Source organism: Hyaena hyaena, unplaced genomic scaffold, assembly GCF_003009895.1.
Source record: "Hyaena hyaena isolate Hyena2069 unplaced genomic scaffold, ASM300989v1 scaffold_216, whole genome shotgun sequence".
Taxonomy (NCBI): domain Eukaryota; kingdom Metazoa; phylum Chordata; class Mammalia; order Carnivora; family Hyaenidae; genus Hyaena; species Hyaena hyaena.
Window position 1 is genome coordinate 2431614 of NW_024080848.1, and position 26262 is coordinate 2457875.

The 26262-nt window shown below is 42.9% G+C and overlaps 1 protein-coding gene across 5 annotated transcripts in view; it reads right to left on the minus strand.

Annotated features, from left to right (window-relative positions):
* LRRC3B (leucine rich repeat containing 3B) overlaps window positions 1-26262 on the minus strand; it is a 93955-nt gene that overhangs the window by 6000 nt on the left and 61693 nt on the right. The window contains exon 1 of one of the 5 annotated variants that reach the window (XM_039242709.1): window positions 3564-3583. The exons of the other annotated variants lie outside the window; for them this stretch is intronic. The gene's annotated coding sequence lies outside the window, so the exon portion shown is untranslated. Of the gene's footprint in view, window positions 1-3563; window positions 3584-26262 lie in introns of those variants that run through there. 5 annotated transcript variants of the gene reach the window in all.

Here is a 26262-nt window from a genome sequence, read left to right on the forward strand (position 1 = left end):
AATGTTTTATTTATTTCTAGGAGAGAGAGAGACAGCGTGAGCAGGGGAGGATCAGAGAGAGAGGGAGTCACAGACTGAAACAGGCTCCAGGCTCTGAGCTGGCAGTCAGCACAGAGCCTGATGCGGGGCTCGAACCCACGAACCGTGAGATCATGACCTAAGCGAAAGTCGGACGCTTAACCAACTAAGCCACCCAGGCACCCCTAAAGGGTTGATTTTTTAAATATGCAAGACATTCTGACCAAGGGATAAGAAGCTGATCCAAGAGAAAAATAGGACAAGAAAACAGTATATACAAATGACCAAAAAGATCATACGAAAAGATCCTTGATTTCACTGACACCAAAATAAATTCAAGTGAAAGTACCTAACATCTTGGTTAAAATCAGAAGAAATATCCAGTGTCAGTGAAAGTGTAAAGAACAAAGCATTCTCAAACACTTGATGAGGGGCACTCTTTTTGTACAAACAACTTAAGAATATCTATACAGATTTTAAAACATGAGAACAAATTAGAAAGACTTGTACCGATGGAAAGATCTCCAAAGATGACCTCAAAAGGCAGCTAGGACAAAGAGGTTCTTACAGTATCATCCTGTTTGTGTAAAGTTTTAAAAGGGGAACCTGAATATGCAGCTATAGGTACATAACTTATATGTTTACATATGCATAGTTCACTTCTGAAAGGATCTGTATGAAAGGAAATGTATAAGAAACTATTGATAACGGTTAACTGAGGAGCGGAACTCAGGGGCTGACGCGGGGGAGGAAAAGGGCTGTCTTTTTATTTCATACCCTTCTAATGGATTTAACTTTTTATGGTATAAAGGTGTTTTTGTTTGTTTTTATTCACATAACATTTAAAACAATCTAATGCAAAAGGACCAGGGATTAACTGAAAAACCAAGCTGAACATAATGTCTCAGAAGACAACTTTTGAGCGCGATGAAACGCTTGGACACTGGTGGCCAAGAGGGCTGGGTAAATGATGAGACAATAAAATTTAAAAAGCTCAATGTGTTTCAACAACGAGACTGAAAACGCCAAGGGACGATGGTGAGAACTTCAACTTATAACCTGCTTCAGCCCCGGGAGCCAAACCTCAGCCTCGATAGCAATGGTCCCAACTCAGCCAGATCAATGACTGCCAGCTTCCCTAATCTTCCCTCCTACTTCCAATCTAGGGTTGACCAGGGAGAGCCAAATCCGCTCCCCTAAGCAACCACATAAGAGGCTCTGGTTCTAGTTAGCTTGCTTCCAGCTACCCCATGCCAAGAGCCACTAATCAAGGCACATCTGAAGCCTTTCATTTTTCCCACTATAAAGCTTTTACACTCCCCTGCCTCCCTGTGAGTGCCTGCCAAATGCGAGGGATGGGGACTGGCTCCCTTGCTACAGAACGCTTGGGAAAAATGGCCTCCACTTGTTCTCATTTGGGTAGTTTTCATTTACTTCCACAAAGACTACAGTTTGAGTATGTGACATTTTCAATGTAATATTTCCAAAATTAGCTTTGTAACCTATTATAGAAATTAAATAGGGATTTCTTTACATGCTCAGGTTTTCCATTAGCTAAGTATTAGTTGCATAAAATAGCAATGTGTATAATTCCTGGCCAAAAAATTAGGGACAGTTGGGATCTGAATAATTCAGGTGAATGACCTCTACAGATAATTTTGAGATCATGTTCATAGATAGGACACCTTAATGCACATCTTTAGCATTGAGCTCTGCCATGAACTTTAGTTCTGCATTTCCATTCACAACCACCTATCACCGAAAAGATTCCACCGGGCTTCAAACTGGGCATCCTTAAAAGTAAACTCATATTCACCCTTTATCCCCACCCGATTACCTTCTACCATAAACCGTCTATTCTTCCCTCCTGATTTCTTGGGAACAGTTTCCATTTTCATTCTCCCTGCCCTCTCTCTTGTGCTTTGTGTCCCCCTTGCCTCTTTCCTGTTCAAACTTCTAACCTCTTGCTCCGAAAGGAAGCCAAAGCCTCTTTCCTGGCCTGCCTGTGTGCAGCTTCCGTTCTCCTTCTAATGTCAGGTTCAAGTAACACTCTAGCCATGAATTTCCACTAGTCAAAAAGCTTTAGGGGTGCCTGGGTGGCTCAGTCGGTTAGGCATCCGACTTTGGCTCAGATCATGATCTCAAAGTTCGTGGGTTCGAGCCCCACATGGGGCTCCGTGCTGACAGCTCAGAGCCTGGAGCCTGTTTCAGATTCTGTGTCTCTCTCTCTCTCTCTCTGCCCCTCCCCCACTCATGCTCTGTCTCCTCTGTTTCAAAAATAAATTAAAAAAAAATAAGTTAAAAAAAAGCTTTAATGACCCCCTGTTGTTTATAACAATCCTCCTTTTCCAATCCTAGGTACCACCATACTTACTCACACAGACACAGAAACCTGAGCTCAGTAAACAGAGCTCCACAGTTAGAAAGCTGATGATGAACAGCACTTCCTTCCACAAGAATGAGATTTATCAAAAGTTATCCCAACCAAAGACCTCCACAGCTTGGAATCGGTTTCCTGGTTTCAAATCCAATGATAAAGATCTGGTCCAGGAGTCATTTAGGTGGCTTTTTATAACAAGCAACTATCATTATTTAGTTGAGGATATGAACTGATAAGGTCAACAGATACAGGAGGAATTGAGGATCCTTATATTTAGAAGGAGTTTAATTTGCTTGCAGACCCATAATTGTTTAACTCAGGGAGCTCTTGAAATCTCAAAACTCTTGCTTCTGAAATTGAGGATATCAGTTTATTTTTGCTACCAGACCATGAGCTTTCAGAGGGTAGGGGCCAATGTCTTACTCATTTTTACATTCTTGCATCGCCCATAGTAAGAATTTAATAAATATTTATTGAAATGAATTAGGATCCATCCTCATTTCATCATAAAACAGCTACTGTTCACTTGGCATTTATTACATGCCAGGTATTTATTAAGTGATGAACTCCTCTAACATGAGTAACGGTTGGTGAAATTGAAGTTCTCACTAGGTCCCTGGTCAAATGGATATAGAATTCCAAAGCGAGAGGTCAAGGTGCCATGTGAAGGTTGAGTGGCAGGTTCTGTGAATCTCCTTGCTCATTTTGAGGGAAAAAGTGTTAAGAGGCATCTATCTTGTCACTTCCCCAAAGAGAGGAGAGAGTTATTAATAGGATTCCTGGAGCTGGGGTGGAGGTGCAGAATGCCCTAGAACAAGGTTGACCCATTGTTTGGTGGTAGCTTTGGGTAATGTTTTGATGGTGGGGTGAGTCTGCACTCCCAGAGTTGTCAGACAAAGGATAGAAAACTACTTCCTACAGGGCAGATATGGCTGCCTGAGGGAAAGAAATCCTCAGTGAGAAGTATCTTGGGTCCTTTCTCACAGTCCCATAGGATTCCTTGGTAGGGCAGAAGGGCCTGAACAAGAAACTGAAGGGTAGATGCTTAGGTTTCGGGAAAGTAGCCATCTGGAATATATCCACCACAGGGGCTAGGGGAGCCATATTTTTGGGTAGGGGGCATGAATGAGCCCCAGAAAGAAGCACAAAGCCTATCTCATTCTACCTTCCAATGTACCTCTGAGCAGGGCAGCTGAAACCCAGTTATGCTGATGGCCTGGGGTGGGGTGAAAGGGCAGAGAGGAGAAATCGAGCTACCCACCACACCTTCTTTCCCTTTCCTTTATGCCTGAAACAAAGAAGAGGGGAGGACAGTGGAATATTAGATGAAATTCAGAGCACTGGTAATCTCTTGAACTAAACACTTACATAATTATGTTCAATTTTTACTTTGGCTTAAGTTAATTGAGTTTGTGACTTAAGGAAATGGTAGGACAATCTACTACCGGAGGTTGGCACAGAGTCATGGGGCTGACTGATGTGTTGCATCCAGGGACTAGAGGAAGATGATCACTTGCACAGAATAGAGATGAAAGGGATGGTGGAAACAGAAAGTAAGTTGCCTTCTATTCTGGTTACACACCTGTCACCTCGCAAAATCCTCAGGACAATCCTGAAAGGTAGCAATTATGACCCTTGCACAGAAGAGCAAATTGAGGCATAAAGTGGTGACAAAGCTTATCCACTTGGTATAGATGCTGAGTAAAAGAGGCACAAATTGAACTTAAGTCCTTCAGCTTCCTGAGCTTGTGTAGTGACACATGGCAGCACATACATCTTTACAGAGGAGCTACTGTAATTACTTTCCTCCTTCTCAAGTGATTCTGCTAAGGTGAGGAGCAAGAGCCATGATGGATTTCACAGTGCTGAAAAGGAAGACTAGCAGGATAGGAAGAGGGAGGGAGAAAAGCTGACATGTGCTTCTGAAAAAGTTCAGACCACGTCTATCCAGAGAGCACCACTCTGGTATGGTGATTACTTTGAGCTGAAGACAGTCAAGCCCAAAAAACTGAGGAAGAGCTTTCTACCTCCCCCTTAACTGCCTCTAGGAATTCAGACAGAGGGCCCAGTTCAGGAAGAGAGCTACCACCGGAGGTAACTACACAGAGGATGGGCTAGAGAATGGCTGGAGGTCTGCAGGGCCTGTTTGTTCAGATTCCTTTCCATGTCCCACTGTGTCCGCGTGGCACCACAGACAACTGTTTACTAACCATTTGGTCTCCCCATCTTTCTCTGAATTGTCTTCCCTCCTTTGAAGCCTCAGACCCCCACCCCCTCCACCTTAGCTCAGAATGGCATGCACACCTCAACTGCAGGTCAGGGAGACTCCCTTTGTCTTTGTGGGGCTCCCTGTGTGTAATTAAATTTGGTTTTTTCCCATTAACCTGTCTTCTGTCAATTTAATTAACAGACCAGCCAAACAAACTTCGAGATGTGGAGAAAATAATTTCCTCCCTTATACTTCTAAACCAAAAGCTCTAAAATGACACATCTGCCTTACGTTTGGGAACTACATTACATTAGATGCCTGCAGGGCAAGTCCATGGATATGCTCTCATTTAATTATCTTTAAACAGCCTTTTTAGGTAAACATGATACTCATCATCGGTCCTATTTTAGCACAGTAGAGGAACTCACTGTATGGAAACTGCTTAAAGTCACCTACTGGTCAGCAGAAGGACAGAGCTTGGGTCCTAGATGTCCCACAGACTAGATTCCACTCAACACTCATTGGTTCACAGATCTCTTCTACTGGTCACCTTTTGATATGGAGAGTCTGCAAATACAAGTACTGACTTCCAAATGGCAAATTAGTCCTCTGTTGACTACTTTCTACAGACTTTGGGAAAGTCAACAATGAGAAGAGAAACTCCTTTTCATGCAAGAGTCGTTTAAGGAACTACATTCAAAACGACATATCAAAACGACATGCTGTCCACCTGTCCCAAATCTCGGTCAGTTTAGGCACTGTTTTTCCTCTTTTGAAACCTATTTCACAAAATAATTCTTTAAGCAAACCCTCAACTTACTGGGGAAAGAAACAACTCTCATGAATACATTGCCTCCTTTCTACATGATCTAATGCCCATAGGTCTCCAGAGTGGATTGAAAAATTCTTCCCATCCATAAACTCGCTGCAAAACCAAAGAAATACATAAACCAAATCTACTTTTTTTTGGATCTACTATCTTTCTCTGTGGCACTAAACACAGAATAAAGATAAGACTATGTCTTTGCGAACATCTGTATTTATTATTCAACATGCTGCAAGTTTGTAAGGGAGATTGAGTGGGAACCCATCCATCTCAGTTTCTTTCTGCTTCTCTATTATTATTTCTCAGCAAGTGCCTATGACATTTAACAGTGAGAGCTTTGCAAGCTCTTAACACATAATCTACATAAATGTAGGCTCCCTAAAACTCACCAGGGTCCTGAGGAAACCTGAGAGCTACTTTTAGAAAACACTAGCTTATGCTGAATTCAGTCGCATTTCTGAGTAGGATCAGTGACTGTTACCAATTTTTTTTTAAAACCTTGTTTTGCTTAACATTATTCATTGATTTGGGGAAAGTCAGGATTGAGATCCAAACCAAGGTCTAGAGACTTCATTCAAACTCTAGCTCCTGGGGAATGAATTCCAGAAAGTTAGCAAATCATGTACACTTTTAAGCCTTATTTATCATAGAACTATACTACATAATGTTCACCTCACTGGTTTCATAGTTATGAGGTAGAGTGAAATAAATACATGTGAAATATTCTCAGAAATCATCAATGGCCACTTAAAGGTTATGCTGTGTTGTGGGTTTCAGTATTTGCTATTTTCCTCAAATATCAGATCATTCTTTTTCAAGAGCCTTACGTGTCTTTTTCTTAAGCACAACCAACTAGGATGTGATTCTCACATAACCTATACTAGTACTCATTTCAAACTATATTGAACCTGAATCTAATCATGAGGAAGGGATTTGAGCAATCCAAAACTTGAGGCGCTTTGCAACGTGAGTGATCAGGACCCTTCAAAGGGTGACTGAAGGGAAACAAAACAAAACAAACACACTAAAAAACAAAAGTGGTCTCCAGAACTCTTCCCAAAGAGGGAAAACTTTGATTGCAAACTCTATTAGGCATTATTTTATCAAATATACATTTCTTGGGCTTTTAATGATTTAAGGATGAAGGAGAGGCTCCTTGTTCTTAAGAGGTACATACGGCAGTATTTGGGGATAAAGTGTCATGACCACTGTAAAGGGTATTCAAAATACCAGGGAAAACAAAACTATATTTTTATGTGGAAAGAGAAAGACAAGAGGCAAAAGATTAAGAATTGATAAATGGAAAGTGATCATCTAAAAGTATTCATTGTACCAATTTTTCAACTTGCCTGAAAGTTTCATGTTTCTCAAAGGAAAATGAGGAAGGGAAGTTCTAGGCTTAAAAAATAAACAACAGCAACTGAAATAACTTTAAGAGAAAAAGGAATCCCTTCCTGATGAAGCAAGAGAGTTTTAGGAATACACATTCGAGTGTAGTTTATCTCGTCATGGTGACACTGAAGAGAAACTTAACGTGAAATGAGAAGGAATTCTTAACACTGTATTTTGTGGGGCACCTGAATGGCTCAGTCGGTTAAGCATCGGACTCTTAGTTTCAACTCGGGAATGATCTAGTGGTTCATGGGTTCGAGCCCCATGCCAGGTTCCACACTGACAGTGAAGAACCTGCTTGGGATTCTCTTTCTCTCCTTCTCTCTCTGCCCATCACCTGCCCATGTTCTCTCTCTCTCTCTCTCTCAAAATAAATAAATAAACTTAAAAAAATTTGTATTTCTTGTATGCCAGGACTACCAAAGCACCATCACACTGACAGACATCACATGCACAGCCTGAACCTGGGTTTTTAAAAATCAATCAATCAATCAATCAATTATTTTAAACATTTATTCAGTTTTTGAGAGAAGGAGAGAGACAGAGCATGAGTGGTGGGGGGACAGAGAGAGAGAAAGATACACAGATTCCAAAGCAGGCTCCAGGCTCTGAGCTGTTAGCACAGAGCCTGATGTGGGTCTCAAACTCCAGAACCGTGAAATCATGACCAGAGCCGAAGTCGAATGCTTAACTGACTGAGCCATCCAGGTGCCCATTCATGGACCTGGGTTTAATTGGGCAGCATGGAGATCATGGCTCAGCTACTTATTAATTATGTATACTCTCTATCCACAATCTACTCAGTTAAACATGGGGGCATTAAGAGGTTCTATCCAAAAGGGATTTCATGAGGATTCATTGAGATAACACATATAAAACACTTAGAAAAGCTTCTGTTACATGCGAAACTGTCCATTAGAGTTTTCTATTCCTGTCACTTCTACCACTACAATTATTGCTATGGTCATTACCATCATCATCTTACACTTTGTCTTCTCTCTGCTGGGGCAGTGTAGGACCAGAGTGATTATACCCTTAATGCAATAAATAGAGTAACTCCAATGGTGGCTAACATTTCTTGGACATGTACTATGTGCAAAAATTTTACTTTAAAGGTAAAAAGGAATTTTGCCCCAGGATGGATTATGCCCGGAGTCTCCTCATATCCACTTTGGATAATTTGGATAATAAGATCTGGGACTTTTGAGCTGATGGTACTCAGATGAAATTTTGGATTCTTTTGAATTGATGCCATAATGGGCTCAGACCGTGGGGAATGTTGGGATATGATGAATATGTTTTGGGGGATGAATGTGAATCTTTGGTGGTCCCAAAGATTCCACAAAGGTAGACTGTAGTAGGGAGAAAAGTGCCCCACTCCCCGCCCTCACCCAGTATCTAAGTCCTGATCCCTGGAACCCATGGATGTTACCTTTTATGGAAAAAGAGATTTTGCAGATATGTTAGGGATCTTGAAATGGAGGGCCCATCCTCCATTATCTGGGTGAACTCTAAATGTAATTATAATTGTCCTTATAAGAATCTTATAAGGGAGTGCCTGGCTCAGTCCATTGAGTGTTCAATTTCAGCTCAGGTCATAATCTCACCATCCCTAAGTTCGAGTCGCAACTCAGGCTCTGTGCCTACAGCTCAGAGCCTGGAGCCCGCTTTCGATTCTGTGTCTCCCTCTCCCTCTGCCCCTTCCTTGCTCACACTTTGTCTCTCTCTATCTCTCTTTCTCTCAAAAATAAAATAAAAATAAAAAAATAAAATAAAAGGAGACAGAGGTGTAATTTACAGGGGAAAGAAGAAGGCACCACGACTGCTGAAGGCGAGACTGGAGTGATGTGGCTACAGGAAGCACTGGCAGCCCACAGAAGCCAGGAGCGGTAGGAAACAGTTTCTCCCTTAGAGCCTCTGGAACCCATCTGACAAACTGATTTTGGTCCAGCGAAACTGACTCCACACTTCTGGCTTCCAGAACAGAACAGCTGTGTGTTGTTTTAAGCCACAAAGTCCGTGGTAATTTGTGATAGCAGCCATCGGAAACTAACACCACAGTAAATGGAGACTAGAACTCACAGCCCCTTCCATCTGACTCTCCATCACACTGGATTAAGGACATTTGCTACAACTAAATACTGGGCTTAGCTCTGAGTTTCCTGCCAGAGGAAGAAGACAAAAATGTCAAATTACAAAATGATTACTATCTAATATAGTGAAAAATGACTGGCAAGCAGAGAGAAACTTTTTCAAATGTCATAATTAAAAACATTTTAGTATTTTTTTCTTTTTGAGAGAGTGAGCAAGCAGAGGTGGGGCAGAGAGAGAAGACACAGAATCTGAAGCAGGCTCCAGGCTCTGAGCTGTCAGCACAGAGCCTGATGTGGGGCTCGAACTCACAAACCACGAGATCATGAGCCAAAGTCGGATGCTTAAGCAACTGAACCACCCGGCCGCCCCTCAAATTTCATAGTTTTAAAAAGATCCCATGAAAGGACAACCACGCAACATAACGGGTGAGATCTTTACAATTGCACTGATGATAGACGCAAATTCTGCCCTGGCTCTAGGCGTAATGTGAAGTCATTGCTCTGTGAAAGAATTTCTAAACCACAGAAAGGTAAATTATCACGTCGGATGTTTACTAGAGATGCAAGATTAAAGCAGAGATAGGATAAAAAATATGATAGAACAGGAAGGTCAGCATGTGCAGGGGTCCACAGACTTAATCAGACAAACCACATCGCCTCTGACTGGAAAGCAGTGGTGATAACAAGTGTACAGGGACAACAGGCTCAGGCAACAAGGGTCCCAGACAAAATGAGACACATGGCCATCTTGCTTCTAGGCAGCATCCTTAAAGTGAGGAGACAGCCTAGCCAAATCTATAGTATGGCTTTTTTTTTATTTATTTATTTTTTATTTCTAGGAGAGAGAGAGAGAGACAGCATGAGCAGAGGAGGGTCAGAGAGAGAGGGAGACACAGACTCTGAAACAGGCTCCAGGCTCAGAGCTGGCAGTCAGCACAGAGCCCGACGCGGGGCTCAAACCCACGAACCGCGAGATCATGACCTGAGCGAAAGTCGGACGCTTAACCGACTAAGCCACCCAGGCGCCCCTATGGTATGGCTTTTTAAAAGAATATGTCAATCGTTGAGACAAAAAACAGATTTTTGTTCAAAACTCACATTCTTCATGGGGCATTTGCATGGCTCAGTCAGGTAGGCAACTGACTCTTTATTTTGGCGCAAGTCATGATCTCACAGTTTGTGAGTTTGAGCCCTATGTCAGGCTCTGCATTGACACAGCAGAGCCTGCTTAGGATTCTCTCTCTCTCCTCTCACTCTGCCGCTCCTCTGCTTGTGTGTGCGCTCTCTCTTTCAAAGATAAATAAACACTAAAAACAACCTCACATTCTTCTTAGACATCCATAAAAACAATCTTCTGTGAACTGGTAACTTATTAAATTTACAAATAATATTATAAAACAGATATAATGTTTTCTAAATGAAATAGACTACCTAGAACTCAAACATCTAACAAATTAGGTATCTCATTCTTCCATAAAATTTTATAATTGCCATGTTAGCATAGGTGACAATTTTGTTTCTTTGTTAAGATTTAAATTGTCATGTTCGTCATCATTTTAAGACCAGCACAATGCCCCGCTGAATGGAGTTATATGTTAGATGTACTCAAACATTATTCTTTTGCTAAATATTTTGGTTTTCTACCATCTTTGCTAATAATTTATCATAAATAACGTGCAACTGAAATAAATGTTTCAGGCGGATACATTTTCCTTTTGGATCATTGCCTTAAGATAAATTCCTAGAGGGAAAATTTACTGAAGTCAAGCTCCTCCTCTGAATTCTGTTCATTGTTCACATTACTGAAAGGACAATTGCATAAAATGCTGGGCAAGTCTTTCAATGACAAAGAGTTGGTTACATATGTCCACTTTATATTGACTATGTGTCCACAGCGTCAAAACCAAAATACATAGAGTTGTTCCACAGGCAGGTAACGTCTTCGGGAGTCTGAGGCACCCTCTCCTGGTTTTCATCATTGTGGATCTTAGGCAGAGTGGCATCCGATGGGACTACTGGTTCAGTCCATTTGCTCTCTGGTCAGATCAGAGCTGACCAAACAAATAGAATACACTATTTGGTCCAAAATTTGTATTTAAAGAAATGTTTATTTACAGCTCATGAAAACTTTCTTGGCAATGCCCTACATGGTTTTGGTTTTTTTGTTTTCCATTAAACATGTAACTGTGGGGGCGCCTGGGTGGCTTAGTCAGTTAAGTGTCCGACTTTCGCTTAGGTCATGATCTCACGGTTCGTGGGTTCGAGCCCTGCGTCGGGCTCTGTGCTGACTGCCAGCCCAGATCAGAGCCTGGAGCCTGTTTCAGTCTGTGACTCCCTCTCTCTCTGACCCTCCCCTGCTCACGCTGTCTCTCTCTCTTTCTCCTAGAAAAAAAAAAAACATGTAACTGTGTAAAGATATATGTATAAGACTGTTTTTTCACTGAGACACTGTTTGCTATAGCAGAACATTTTTTTTTTAAAAGAAGGAATTAGAGGGTGCCTGGGTGGCTCGGTGGGTTAAGCATCCAACTTCAGCTCAGGTAATGATCTCAAGGTTCGTGAGTTTGAGCCCTCCTTCGAGCTCTACAGCTCAGAGCCTGGAGACACAGATTTTGGGTCTCCCTCACTCTCTGCTTCTCCCTCGCTCATGCTCTGTCTTTCAAAAATAAATAAATATTTAAAAATTAAAAATAAATGAGTAAAACAGGAATAAAAAATACAACCATAAATACCTTAAAAATCCATCACAAAAATTGATTAAATATGGCTCATAAATACAAAAGAAAGAAGCAATCTATAAATCCTGATTTAAAAATACGATGTCAAACACATATTAAGTGAAAAAGGTACATGTAGGATCTCATCTGTGAACAACAAAATAGATCTACACACACACACACATGCGCATAATTATTTTTTATTTAATTTTTTTGCACATAATTAAAAAGTTTTAAGAGAACAATAAAAATGATAGTCTTCCCTCTACAGGATGGTTCTGGAGCTAAAAAAATAGAGAAGAATTTTCACTTTTTATCTTATACTTTTTTCTACTCTTGCAATTTTTTTGGCCATGAGTATGATCATACCGATAACTAGGTAATAAAGGGATTGGCCCGGAGGCATGGACAGATAATCTATTTTCTGTCAGGAGCTATAGGGATTACAAAAACGTGAAATGCAGTGTCTCTTCCAAGTGGCTGAGTCACCGCTGGCAATCATTTAAACTTTCTGAATTCCAGGAAACATTATAGGCCTGATGTTAGATAAAACAAGGTTTAACTCCCAGGTACGGCACCAGCTGGGGGGGATCATGGACAAGCCAACTCACTGCTCAGTTTCTTCAACTATAAAAAAAAAAAAACAAATAAAACACCGATTTCCTGTGTTTCTGACAATGCCTGGTTCTGACAGTGCCTGTCTCAAAGCAGATGCTTGACAAATACTATTGACCTTCAAAGGGATGAGAAGGAATCCAGTTCAGATTTCCCAAGGGTTCTGTGGAATATTAGGTATCTGAGATTTCCACCAAATGAATATTCTGGAGTCACAGAAGTCTGAGAATACCCTCTTTGAGCATCACGATGGGCAACAGCCTGTTAAAGGTTCTGAGAACTTACAGCAAAGTAACCTGTTACCTCATAATTTTCTCAATACTTGCCCCCCCCTTGTCAAAGGCCTCCCCACACCCCATTCTTTTTATGGCAACCCATGGAATGTATTGGCTAAATTCAGATTAATTAAAGAACATTTAATTCTACCTCAATTACTATCACTAGTAATCTATGGTGACAAGTTTTGCAAATACAATTCTATCTGAATTTTTTTAATGTTTATTTCTTATTGAGACAGAGAGAAACAGAGCATGAGTGGGGGAGGGCCAGAGGAGAGGGAGACACAGAATCCGAAGCAGGTTCCAGGCTCCGAGCTGTCAGCACACAGCCCGACGCGGGGCTCGAACCCACAAACCGCGAGATTGTGACCTGAGCCAAAATCGGATGTTTAACCGACTGAGCCACCCAGGTGCCCCCAAGTTTTGCAAATGCAAATTCTATTTGTACTTGATTCCTCTCAAGCTGTATAATATGCCAATGCCAACTAACGTCTATTCTAGGCAGAGATGAAGAAACTAATAATCCATAGCTATCACTAGGGTGGTTTTAATTAATTAAAGAAATGCCCCTTGATTAAAATTAGTCATGCCTATAAGTAAATGAAAAATGGGTTATTATTATCTTTGAATTTTATCCTCTCCTATCTCCTTATCCTCAGGCACCGCTTTCATTTTCAATGAAATCATTTAATAACCTGATCCCAAAAGACCTTGAAAAGCTTGTAGAGTGGGGTTTCAAAGGCCTTTGGAGTTAGACATACCTAAGTTTGCCTAACTCTGTCATTCAACCACTGACTAGTTACTAATTAGTGCTAGTAACATACTAGTTGTCAGTTTGTTTTTAGGACATGCTACTTAATGCTGGGCCTCAACTGTTTTCATCTAAAACTGAGAGCACGATTATACTTAATTTCATGTGCTATGGTAGATTATTTCCAAGAACAGTTTCCATTATTCCCCACCCCATGTCCTTTTGCAAGGTAACCTTGAGCTTCTCCCATGAAGACACTGAGTCCATTTCCCCATCCCTTGAATCTAGGCTGGCCTTGGAACTCCTTTTGACTATAGACAAGGCAGAAGTGACATTATGCCAGTTTCAAGCCTACAGCTCGCCAAGAGGCCATGTGTGCTCTTGCTTTTGCTGTTGAACCCTCCTCCACCTCGAGCCACCAGAACTCCTGCCTAGCCTGCGGGATGATAAGTAGTCATGTGAAGGAGGGGCCCGTTGGCCCAGCTGGGTCACTTTAGCCTAGAGCTGGCCACACGTCCAACATATGAGAAAGCCCAACCTAGATCATCAGATACAACTCTCTGACCTATAGTTGACCACAGATTTAGAAGTGAGCCCAGCTGAGACCAGAAAAAACATTCAGCTACATGAATTTGTGAGCAACAAAAAATGACACTGAGTTTAGGAGGTGCTTGGGATGTAGCAAAATCCAGCTGATACATGTGACTATTTTAACAATTTAAAAATTTGGGGTGCCTGGGTGGCTCAGTCAGTTAAGCGTCCGAGTTCAGCTTCCGTCATGATCTCACGGTTTGTGGGCTCGAGCCCTGCATCGGGCTCTGTGCTGACAGCTCAGAGCCTGGAGCCTGCTTGAATCTGTGTGTCTCTCTCTTTCTGTCCCTCCCCTGCTTGTGCTCTGTCTCTCTCTGTCTTTCAAAAATAAATAAATGTTAAAAGTTTTTTAAAAAACTTAATATATTTATGTTTCTTATGACACCAGATATTTGTTTCATGCATATATACTAATAGAAGAACATGCTTCTTTATACAAGAATCATAGAGACCTCATTCAAGAATGTTATAATGTTATACATATATATAGACCTCCTTCAAGGTCGTAGAGATCTCATTCAAGAATGTTATCATTGCTCAGTGCTAAAGAACATCAGCAGTTATATTATCCATGGAAAACAAACTATATATTTGCAGACTATGAGAGTCAATAATATTCAAAAGTGTTATGGTACCCTCCAAGTAAAGAAAGCTATCCATCCAATTCCTAGGTCAAACCTGAATAATGCATTTTAATATTGTCTGCTTCCATAGTCCTAGAGCCAAGCACAGTGCCAGTACAGAGTGAGTGCTCTACCAGTGCAGCCCAGTGGTTAGGACCAAGGGCTCAGTCCGAGTCCCAGTTCCTTCAATAACTTTGCCTTGCCTCAGTTTCCTCACCTGTACATGAGGGTTACAGAAGTATTGACTGCTTCTGTCTGTAGTAAGGATTAAGTGATATTATTTAGATAAAGCACCAACATGGCACATAGTACACAATAAATACAGTCATTTCTCTTTGCTGCATGATGATTGTTTTAAACATCCTCCTGGGAACAGACATTGTGTGCTAGTTCTGGGCATATGTGAGTAGCCACCCCTGGGCTCAATGGATCTCTCAGGCTTTCAGAAGCCGTCCTGCAAACACAGGGGCAAACATCGAAGAAAGCAAAGTTTCTAGAGATCCAGTGAAGAACTGAAATGTCATGTCTTAGCAATCGTGGTGAAACAGAACTGAAAGAAATGACATTTTATTGATTCAGGGGCTATGGCGAGCATGTAGTCACTCTGAGGTTCTCCCCGTTGTTTCGTCTGCAAAGGGTTTCCACCAAATGGAACCCTCTCTCCATTACACAGTCCTGAAGGGTAGAATCCTGAAGTCCACTTCCTCTAGTTTCATTTTGGCCACTTACCCATTAGCAGGCCTGCCCAGACCTGAGACCTCAGAGGCCTTCTCGCTGAATAATCGAGGCTGATGACCTGAGGCCAACACCTGAAACTTGATTTCAGTTAAAGGTGAACAGAGAATTTATTTGCACTCAGATTACCCTTCCTTCTAGAACCTCACAGTTTCTCCTTTCCAGAACTGCTGTTTTATCAAAGCACGTAGAATTTCTACCCCTCCAGTCTGTGAGCAGAAACTAAGTGGTAAATCATCCAATGTTCATGTAATTTGCCCTTGATTTCAGATTTAGATTCTTCATTCTGTTAAGCTCTCCAATGCACACTTTCACATTTCATCTTCTCAGTGACCACCTGGGGATCATGTAAGATAGAAATGTCTTCATTTATCCTGTGATGTGTATTTTTCAAAACAAACAAACAAACAGACAGACAAACAAATGCTTAAGTCCTCCCTAAAGAAGATGACAGAACAGAAAAACAAAACAATGTTTGTAGAACAATAAAGAAATACAAAGAATTTGCCTGAATACCATGGATGGCAATTAAATTCTAACAAGAGGATCATCGGACAGGCTGCCTCCTATTTACCTAATTATGCAAATGCATGAAAGAGGCAGCCCTTTTTAGACCAATGGATTGTATCTAGTCTAGAAATGATCTTACCTCTTCCTGTTCTCCACCTGAGTTCTTTATCTTTTCAGTTAAACACAGGCTGCTCTCAAATGTAAAACATCTTTTCATAGTAAAAAAAAAAAAAAAAGAAAACACACACACAACTCCACAAAGGAAAAAAAAAAGAAATCAGAACAGAGATTTTTCTTTTCCATGCTGTGTAGTTCAGTGACATTCCACAGGGAAATAGGTAGCCCTGAGGTGGCTCGATTGTCCTTTGGGAATCACCCGGAAAAATTAACAGCTACCCAGGGACTTAGCTCTTGTCAACAACACACCAAATCAAACTTTCCAAAGTCATTTAATTGTCTGCAGGATGCAGTAAGGATTCCCCTATCTCCTTGCTCAGACGTAATACGCCAGTTTAAATAAAATCGGATTGGTGTTCTCCATCCTAGCATTTACTCTTATCTCAGTGAACCAACCAGCCAGGTTAAGAAAAGTAAAACAGGTAAGAATCAGTCCAGCTGAAGCTAAGAGAAAGTCAACCGGAAGAGAGACAGCCGTTTTCAGAAAAAAAATCATCTAACATCCCATCTTGTCTCCTCTAAATGGCTTGTACAATTAAAAAAAAAATGGGCCATCTCAATATTTACATGCAATCACAAATCTCGTTGCCTGTAGGATGGTTTCGGGAATTATGACCAAATTGCCATTGTATTAACCAATTCTTATACACGTTTGGCTCAGAAAACGTTTGGTCAGGGGAGAAAGTATTATGTATACCCAACCTGTTGCTTTTTGCTTTGCAAAGAGTCTCTGGATACAGGAAGGGCGGTGAGGCTGTCCAGTCTCCCTGATCCCCTGATGCAGTAACACCTGGCCTAAGCATAAGCATGTAGCCCATTCTCTCTTTCCACTTCAGCAATTCCTAAAGTCACAGATGGAAGGGCTGGACAAAGCAGAGCCTGCCCCATATGTGGGGGGCCTCTGGACCTTCTGAATGTCTCAGCTGGGGGCATCCCCGGAGCTACATTAGGGACAATGACACAGGAAGTGCTTGGGATGTGTTTGCTCAATGAAGGCCTGGATGGCTGAAAACACATGGACACTTCTCACGAACCTAACCCTGACAGGGTAGGGGCTGGGGTCCAGGCGTCCGGTCCCCTCCCCAGTGCTGTGGCAGTCCATGTGGAAATGGAGGAAGGAAAGAGCCACTAATTATGGGCTCCTTCTTACGCAACCAGGTTCAGAATAAAAGCAAAGCTGCTCGCACTGGGGACACGGAGAGTGCAGCATTCAATTCATGAAATCTGGCATCCAGCCAGATAAAGGAGGATGACCCCTTTGCTCCCCACAAGTCACCCAGAGATGCCCATGGCCACAGACAGTCAGGCTCTGGGAGGGCTCGCCATTGTTTACCATGTAGGGATGGGTCCTGGTGTCCCAGGCACACTGTCATTGGCCCCGTGGCACCGGCCTGTTCCATGATTTTCAGAAACACATCGTCAAAACATGAAGGTAAAATATTTCTGAGGTGTGAGCGGCAGACAGAGACTGACCGTACTAACTGGATTTTTCACGTAAATGTGCAGCATTTCCCTCTTTGCCTCCCCTGCGTCTCAGCTCTAGAAGGTAAGCCATCACTATCAACCCCTGAGGAGATGGTGCATCGGAAAGCCTACACGTCCTGCTTGTGTGCAGCTGCTAAGAGCTGTGTGGAGTCCAGGAGAAAGTGCTAGAGCTGGGGGCCCCAAGTTCTATGCAGCTGCAGAAACAGACGTCATTCCTCCAAGGATGGAGACATTGAGGCCTTGGTCACACGATGCGCTGATTCTTCTACTATCCAGGTTTTAGATCCTTGTCATCTTGGGGGTGCAAGTAGGTCTGTCCATGTGGACTAATAATTATACAGGCATACCTTCTTTTATGGCACTTCATTCCGTTGTACGTCACAGATATTGCTGTTTGTTTGTTTGTTTGTTTTTTTATACAAATCGAAGGTTTGTGGCCACCCAGAATCAAGAAGATTTATTGGTGCCATTTTTCTGACAGCATTTGCTCACCTCGCGCCGCTGTGTCACATTTCGGTAATTTTCACAATACGTCAAACGTTTTAATTATTCTTACATTTGTTATGGTCAGCTGTGACCAGTGATTACAACTCTCTGAAAGTTCAGATAATGGTTAGCATTTTTTAGCAAGAAAGTTTTTTTTTTTAAATTTTTAACGTTTATTTATTTTTGAGACAGAGACAGAGCTTGAGCAGGGGAGAGGCAGAGATAGATGCAGACACAGTGTCTGAAGCAGGCTCCAGGCTCCAAGAGTCTGACTTGGGGCTCGAACTCACGATCTATGAGATCATGACCTGAGCCAAGGTCGGAGGCTTAACCAACTGAGCCACCCAGGCATCCTAGCCATATGGTAGTTTTGAATTAAGGCGTGTATATTATTTTTAGACAAAATGCTATTGCACACTTACTAGACTACAGGGTAGTGTAAACATAACTTTTGCATGCAGTGGGAAACCAAGAAATTTATTCGACCCGCTTTGTTGCTGTAGTCTGGAATTGAACCCCCAATACCTCCAAGGTATGCCTGTATGTGGCAGAGGTCAATCTTGCCCTGTTAAAGCCAGAACTGAGAGGGAGTGGTTGAAAAGTACACCCCAGGCAATAATTATGGGGGTGGATGGGGACAGTCATTACACATCACCGTGTTGACAACTACTCCCGGTCCAAGCTGGTCTTTTCCCCACTGGCAAGAAGTGCCAAGTACCATTTTCTCTCCCTGGTCTCCTCCACCGGCAAGCATTACTCTGATCTGCTGACCAGAGAAGGACAGATGCCCGGGTGTTTGGAATGGGCTGAGGACAGATTTTTTTTTTCAATGTTTTTATTTATTTCTGAGAGAGAGAAAGAGAGAGACACAGCATGGGCAGGGGAGGGTCAGAGAGAGAGGGAGACACAGAATCTGAAGCAGGCTCCAGGCTCTGAGCTGTCAGCACAGAGCCCGACGTGGGGCTTGAACCCACGAACCGTGAGATCATGACCTGAGCCGAAGTCGGACGCTTAACCGACTGAGCCACCCAGGCGCCCCATCTGAGGACAGATTTTTGAAGGTTCATCCCTTTCTATTAGCCTATGATCATACCACTTCCATGTTATGTCTTCCCAACTGTACTGGTGGGACCTGAGCCTCTTCCTGAGGTGACCAAGATGAAAGCTTCGATGAGCTGTCTTTGCAGTGTTAACAAAAAGAAGAATCGCACCGAAATCTTTCCAGGGGCCACTGGTGGAGCGGCTCCTCGTTCAGTGCGCTCTGTTCAGTGATCACAGGAGGTAGAGCTGGGCGGGGAAGGGTCCAAGGCTAACTCCTGAGTATTCAAGGTATGGATTCTCTCAACCCCTGAATTCTCCCCCACTTCCCTGTGCCGCCTGAGTCCTGGTCATTTTCACTGCTTGTTATCATGGGCGCCAGAGGGAAGGCAGAGGAAATGGAGGGAGATGAAATTCAAATGAATCCATTCTGCCACTTGTTAGCAGCTCAGCTCGCAAGTATACAAAGGGGGTGGGGGTGGAGGGCGGCTGCAGCTCTCCTGTGGGTTGCACTGCTCACTGCTATTCTCGTCCCTCGTGCTGCCAGGCAATATCGAGTGGGCTGTATGGAAATGATCTGTGGGATGAAAGAAGAAAGGAGGGGGGAAGTGGCTCCATCAGTCGCTTCTTCGAATAAAAGGGAAAGGAATTATATGCTCAGTGGCAGCATGCCACACAGAGTAGCCCAAATTTTATTAAACAAACTAGTGTTTGGAAGCATCTTATTCCCTCAGAACTGGAGGAAAAGGGATGCTGAGACCGTATTTAGAGCAATTATAATGCAGAGGATGCACGGATGGTCAGAACAGCAAAGAGAAAATGAGAAAGTATTCTTGAAAGCTGATGCCAAGGAGAGCAAAGGCAGAAATAAGCAAGGGCTGTATCCAAACCTTAAAGGATAATGAAAGGGAAGGAAAACACAGAAAGACCTTGAAGCCCACTCCCCCTAACACCAATAGGATGGCAAGGAGTGGATGAAACTGTGTTATAGAAGGAAGAGTCCTCTTCCCTAAGCTTATGGAATAGGAAGGAGGAGGCCAATGTCCTGTGGTTACCAGTGTCCTGTCCTGCTCTGTGGCGAACACTGATACGCCACCCAAATGCCACTCTAATGAGGGGCTTGTTCCAATTGCTGACAGTGCTCGGGGCAGAGAACCCTCTACTGTCAGCCCCTCTGAGGCTTGTCTCTGTGTGAGAGAGGGTCACTCTGCCCTCGGGGATAGCCTGCACCCAATGACTGACTGATATATGAGGATGCAGGCCTGGCCTGCTCAGCCCAACCCAGGGCAGCTCCGAAGGGCCACTGGAGACTCAGAGCTGCCTGCGGGGTTGGCTGAGGTTGTCACTGGGTATGCATTACAGCGCAACTTCTCTCCAGTCCATCCTATCCCACGGATAAATGTTGATCCCAAGGGTACTTCTTCTTTTTTTCTTTTTTCAGAGAAAGTGAGAGAGAGAGAATCCACATGAGCAGGGGAGATGGGCAGAGAGAGGGAGAGAGAGACTCTTAAGCAGGCTCAGCGCAGAGCCCAATGCGGGACTCAATCCCATGACCCCGGGATCATGACCGGAGCCAAAATCAAGAGTCAGACGCTCAACTGATTGAGCCACCCAGGCGCTCCCCCACCAAGGGTACTTCTTAATGAAACTGTCACATATAGAATCCCATTTCCAGAGTCTTCTACCCTGGAAACTCAACATGCGATGGTCACTACTTTTTCTTGATCCTTATCCTCATCCTGGGTGTATAGCTTATCACTTTCTCTGAACAAAAGATTTACTTTTATGTACGACGCTGGCACATACAGGAAGAGAAGCTATGAAGCACATCAAAGAAGAGATACAGGTTGGAGAGATAAGGGATGTAGGAGAGAACAAGACCATGAACGAACGAGATGGGAGTAGAATAAAGAGATAAAGAATAGAATATGAGCACTAAGAAGTCACAACTACATCATTCAAGAAGGCACCCATATCAGGCCCAAGCACTGGGGAGAACAGGAAAGGGGACAGCGTGAGTTTACCTGAGCAAGGCAAGAGGTAGTTTGTGTGAATCCTACACCATAACTGAGTCCATTAATGGGAAATAACCTGCTCTTTTTGTGGTGTTTTCTGGCCAAGCCTAAGAACATATCTTTTACTTGGGGAAATTATTTGCAGTGCAGTCACAGAGAACGCTTGCCACCAGATAAGATCATAACACAGAGTTTGGACTAAATTATTATTTATTTTTTTATTTAAAATAATTTAAGTTTAGGGGCACCTGGATGGCTCAGTCGGTTGAGCGTCCGACTTTGGCTCAGGTCATGATCTCGTGGTTAGTGAGTTCAAGTGCCATGTCAGGCTCTGTGCTGACAGCTTGGAGACTGGAGCCTGCTTTGGGTTCTGTGTCTCCCTCTCTCTCTGCTCCTGCCCAACTCATGCTCAGTCTCTGTCTCAAAAATGAATAAACATTAAAAAGCTTAAATTTAAAAAAATTTAAATTTGTTTTTGAGAGAGAGGGAGGGAGAGAGAGAGATCCCAAGCAGACTCTGCCACATCAGCGCAGAATCTGATGCAGGGCTTGAACCAACAAACCTCGAGATCATGACCTGAGCTGAAATCAAGAGCCAGACGCTTGCCCAACTGAAACACCCAGGTACCCCTTTGGACTAAATTACTGATAGATCTGAACACACTTCCCCACTGAATAGTATTAGACACAGCCTTTAGACCCTACATCTGAGAGGAATAAAGCAAGAAATAGTTTGATGAGTGGAGAATGATGATACCAAGGTTCTCCTGACTTGTCTTATAGGTGTTTCATCACTTGAACTGCCTGAGAAAATTAAGATATAGCAAAAAATAAAATAATATGTAACCATTTTTAAAAACAAGGTGGATACAAACAAGCACATACCCACACACATAAAGTCTACATTATTTTTAAAAAAGGCCAGTTGCATAATAGTGTATGGTGGTGGTATAATTCCATTTGAATCAGCAAATACTCATACGACATCAGGTACATCTGATAATTTCACAATTACTAGCTCACTTAACATGCACAACCATCTTCTGTGGAATTTATAATTATTGTCCCTATTTTCCAGGTGAAGAAGTTGAAGAACAGAGAAGTTAACTAATTTGCCCAAAGTCATGGAGTTTAGGAAGCCATTAAGACAGGATTTGAACCAATGCAGAATTTATGTTTAACTATTATGTTGGGCTTTCTTTTATCATGCCTGTGCAAATAAAGAACATATAGGGGTTCATTTAAAATCCCTTTCTCGTCATCAAATTGAAGCTGGACCTTGCCAAGAGCAAGTATAGCGACACCATCCGCATGAGTTTATCATGTGCTTTACAGAGGCAGGGCTGCTCTTTCAAAGCCTCACAAAATTTCCAGGGCTCCTTCTTCTGGAAAGTGGTAGGACTGCACATCTCCTCTCTCTTTGAGGTTAGCTGTGGCCATGTGATCACTTTGGCTAGTGAGTCCTGGGCAGAACTTAGGTGCATTTTTAGCACCCCACCCCCACCACCTGGCCTCCACCTCCATCTTTCTGGGTCAATGAGTAACTAGGAAAAGCAGATCCCCTCCCTGACCCATGTTACCTTGTGTGAATGAAAACGAGACTGTTGTCTTTTTACACCACTAAGATCCGGGGAAGATCACAGTTGCTTTTACTCTCCTTCCACAGACAAAGGAATTGAGGTTCAGAGAAGTTGAATGCCTTGTCTGTGATCACATACTAGTAAGATGGGAAGCACTCTGATTGGCAGAGAGTGAGGGGCAGTACCATTTCAGGAAGGAAGACCAACTTTAGCAAAGTCAAGAAGGCAAAAAAGGTATATTTGAACATCCGCAAACATTCCTTCCAGTGTGTGGGAACGGAGAGCTTCTGACCAGAGGGAAACTCAAGAGTTCCAAATGCCGAGTGAATAGCAGGTCCGTTCTGAACTCATTAGGTATGTTTACAGGAAGTCAATGAGAGAGCTTGGAGCCAAGGACCGGAAATTGTCAGAGGTGAGATAGAAAGGTGGAAGCATGGATGCAGCTTACACTATCATCAAGGCCAGGACATTATCAAGATTTTGCTAGAACCCGCCCAGTTCCTCATGCAGCATGGTCCTTTCAATCCCACATAGATTGAGACTCTAACTTGTTTGCATGGGAAGCTGCTGGACTGATCAGTTTCATGCAATCGGCTCTCATCTTTGGTTCCTTTGCTGCCATCATTAAATGCAAAGCCAGGGGTGCCTGGGTGGCTCAGTTGGTTAAGTGGGTGACTCCTGACTTTGGTTCAGGCCATGATCTTGTGGTTCGTGAGTTCAAGCCCTGCATCAGGGTCTGCACTGATAGTGCGGGGCCTGCTTGGGATTCTGTCTCCCTCTCTGCCCCTCCCCTGCTCTCTCAGTCTCTCTCTCTCAAAATAAATAAACTAAAAGATGAAAATAAAATGCAAAGCCTTTACAGAGAGGGTTGGAACTTTCCTGGCTTTGGGGTTTTTTTGTTTGTTTTTTTAAAGGGGGGGAACTTCTAAGGGAATTGTTCATCCAGCCATGATCCTGAATGATAACGAGCAAGCCGTCTAATTGGCTGATTTACCAGTAGAAATGAGACGAGGCCACAGTAGACAATTCAGCCACAAGGATCGTGAGGAAATATTGATAGGAACAAGCCCTGTAGACTAAGGGTCAGCCTTTGTCAGACATCACCGGGCCTTCCACTCAGGAAAGAGTCTGAAGAGCTGGCGCCACAGTTTGGCTGGCAGAGTGCTATAAATTAAGAAGCGGTTTATTCACAAGAAATCCTGCTATGGGGATCTCAGGAAAAGTCGGCATCCCGGCTCTGTGCAAATAAGCAGGGGGACACAAAGTGGAAACTGAGCAAGCCTGTTCTCTTGAGCCAGAAGAATGCATAACTTCTGGGCTTGATGGAGCAGTGGAAGCTGTCCTGTTTTGGGCAGTATTTTCAGGGATCAAATCTGGGATCTGTTTCACTGCTTCACTAGGGTAGAGTCTCAGTCACTTGTGGGTTCACATAGCTACTGCCCTTTCGTGTTCAATCAGGCCTTTGAAAATTCCTGATTTGCAGCATATAACACCCGGTGGGGCCCTGCCATGAACCTCTCTGCTCCTTGGGGACCCAACTTCCTGCATATTCTTGCCAAGCCCCTCTTCATGTCTCTAGACCTTGCTAGATTTTCTGCTCATGCTCAGGACTTCTGGGGTCTCAGGAACAGGTACGACCCTTCCCAGATGGGGTGAGGGAAGCCCCATATCTTCCTTAGCTTCCCTTTCCTGGATCCCGACCTTTCCCAATCTCCTCCCATTTCCAAAAGGTGCTTATGAAGTTCCCGCAGGCCTGGGAACTAAGCATGACTAGAATATAAAAGACCTCAGAATTGAGTTGCTTGGGTTTAACTGGTATAAGAAAAAAACGCAGGCAGAATTGTTTGTGTGTGTCATTCTTAATACATGCTGCAGAATGCGTGTGCAGAGAAACACAGGGTGCAAATTAGGAAATCTCAGATGTTGCACTGTTTTGGGTAAACACCATGGAAAAGTGAAATAGGAAATACAGAGCTAATTGATGTAGAGGAAGGAAAAACAGCAATCTTTTGATGCTAATGTTCTGTGGGTGAATGCCTCATACAATGCGCAAGCGGAAGGGGACGCACCATTCCACTGGGGTAATAATGAGAGCCTTGATGCGGGGGACTGCATACACATCTAATGATGCTTTAACGTGAACAACGTCACCACAAAAAGGAATGTTTGATTTTTCTCCAGGCTGGGGATGGTCTTTCTAGTGGCACGCGGCCAGGAAACGTATTTTCCCGTCTCAATGACAGGACTTCCTGGGGGTAAGTAAATAGCTCTTCCCACCAGGAACAAAAACAAAAGGAAATGTTGTTGTGCAGTAAACCAAGTGACAAGAGAGCAACCAAAGATGTTTTGTGCTTCAGGTGATCACTGTGTGAGCACGGCAGGCGTGGAGCAAAGAGAAAGCGAGAGTGAACTTGAGAGTCTGCGTGGGAGAGGTGGCAGTAAGGGGACACACGTTATGCGTAGAGGGGTCTCAATCTTGGGCAACGTGTAAAGAGAAGAAAATAAGTGTGAAATAAATGGGCTGGGCAGCGAGGAGACGCCAGCAACACAACCTTTGCCAAGTCCTGAGTAAGAAGGGCTTGGGGCTCACCGTGTGGCTTGGCTGTACCATAAAATGGATCCGGTTAATGGCTAAATCTGGCAAACACACTGCACATCCTGATTTATTAAATGAACTATTTTGTTTATAAGTTTTCAACTCAAGAGGCTTTGCCCATTTCAGAAACACTTTTACTCAAACCAAGTTCATCAAACCATCTGGTTGCTAATCTAGTGCCAGACGGTGATTGACAGTAATGATCATATGGTGATAAGGATGATGATTATAATCGTAGCGGCTGACATGTATTTAGCCTTCACTTTGGACTCTGTGCTTTATACACATCGTATCATTCTATTCCACGCGGCAGAGCTACCCGAAAACGTGCGAGTGACTGTGGCTCCTTTGACAGATGAGGAAATCAAGGCTCAGAGAAGCTTGCTTGAGTCCTAGATTTTGGCCCAGATCTGCCAATTCAAGAGCCTGAGCTCATAAACATTATGGCATATCATCTCGTGCTGGGCAGAACTGATGGGGTTTATATCTATTCCTCCCTACTGGACTGGGAGAAAGAGTTTCGTGTGCTACAAATATGTTCTCCTAAATATATTCAGCTTTAGTTTTCTAATATGTTCCCTAATACAACAACATATTCAATATTGCCCTCTTTTAAACCATAAAATCAACACCTATAATTGTATTAACATAGCGTGCTGGGATCCTAAAGGATTGATGTTAGATCACCTAAATCTTAAGAAACTTCCATGAACATAAAAGAACAACAATAGAAGGACAAGTAAATGCCAATGAGAACCGAAACCATATATTAATTATCTCACTTTCCAACCTTCCCCTATCGCTTTCCTGCTCCCTCAAAAGCTTTTGTTTTAAAAGCCTGACCCAGACCACAATACTTAAACTGTCTTGGGTAGTATGTAAGTGACAAAAAACACGTTTGGGAGAACAAAAGAATAATTTTTCTTTTCTCTGTCCAATGGTGCCTTTGGGTTTTAGCTTCCAAAAGAAAATCTGATGATTAATAACGAAATAGGAACGGTAAAGCCATCCCTCTGGATTAGGATATCTGTCTGAAACATTTGGAAATGTGTGTTTTAAGATTTACCAAGACAAGTCCTCTCTCTGAGCTGGACTATATTTTGCTTCTTTTAACCACAGTGAAACAGAAGATGTTGAGCCCAAGAGGG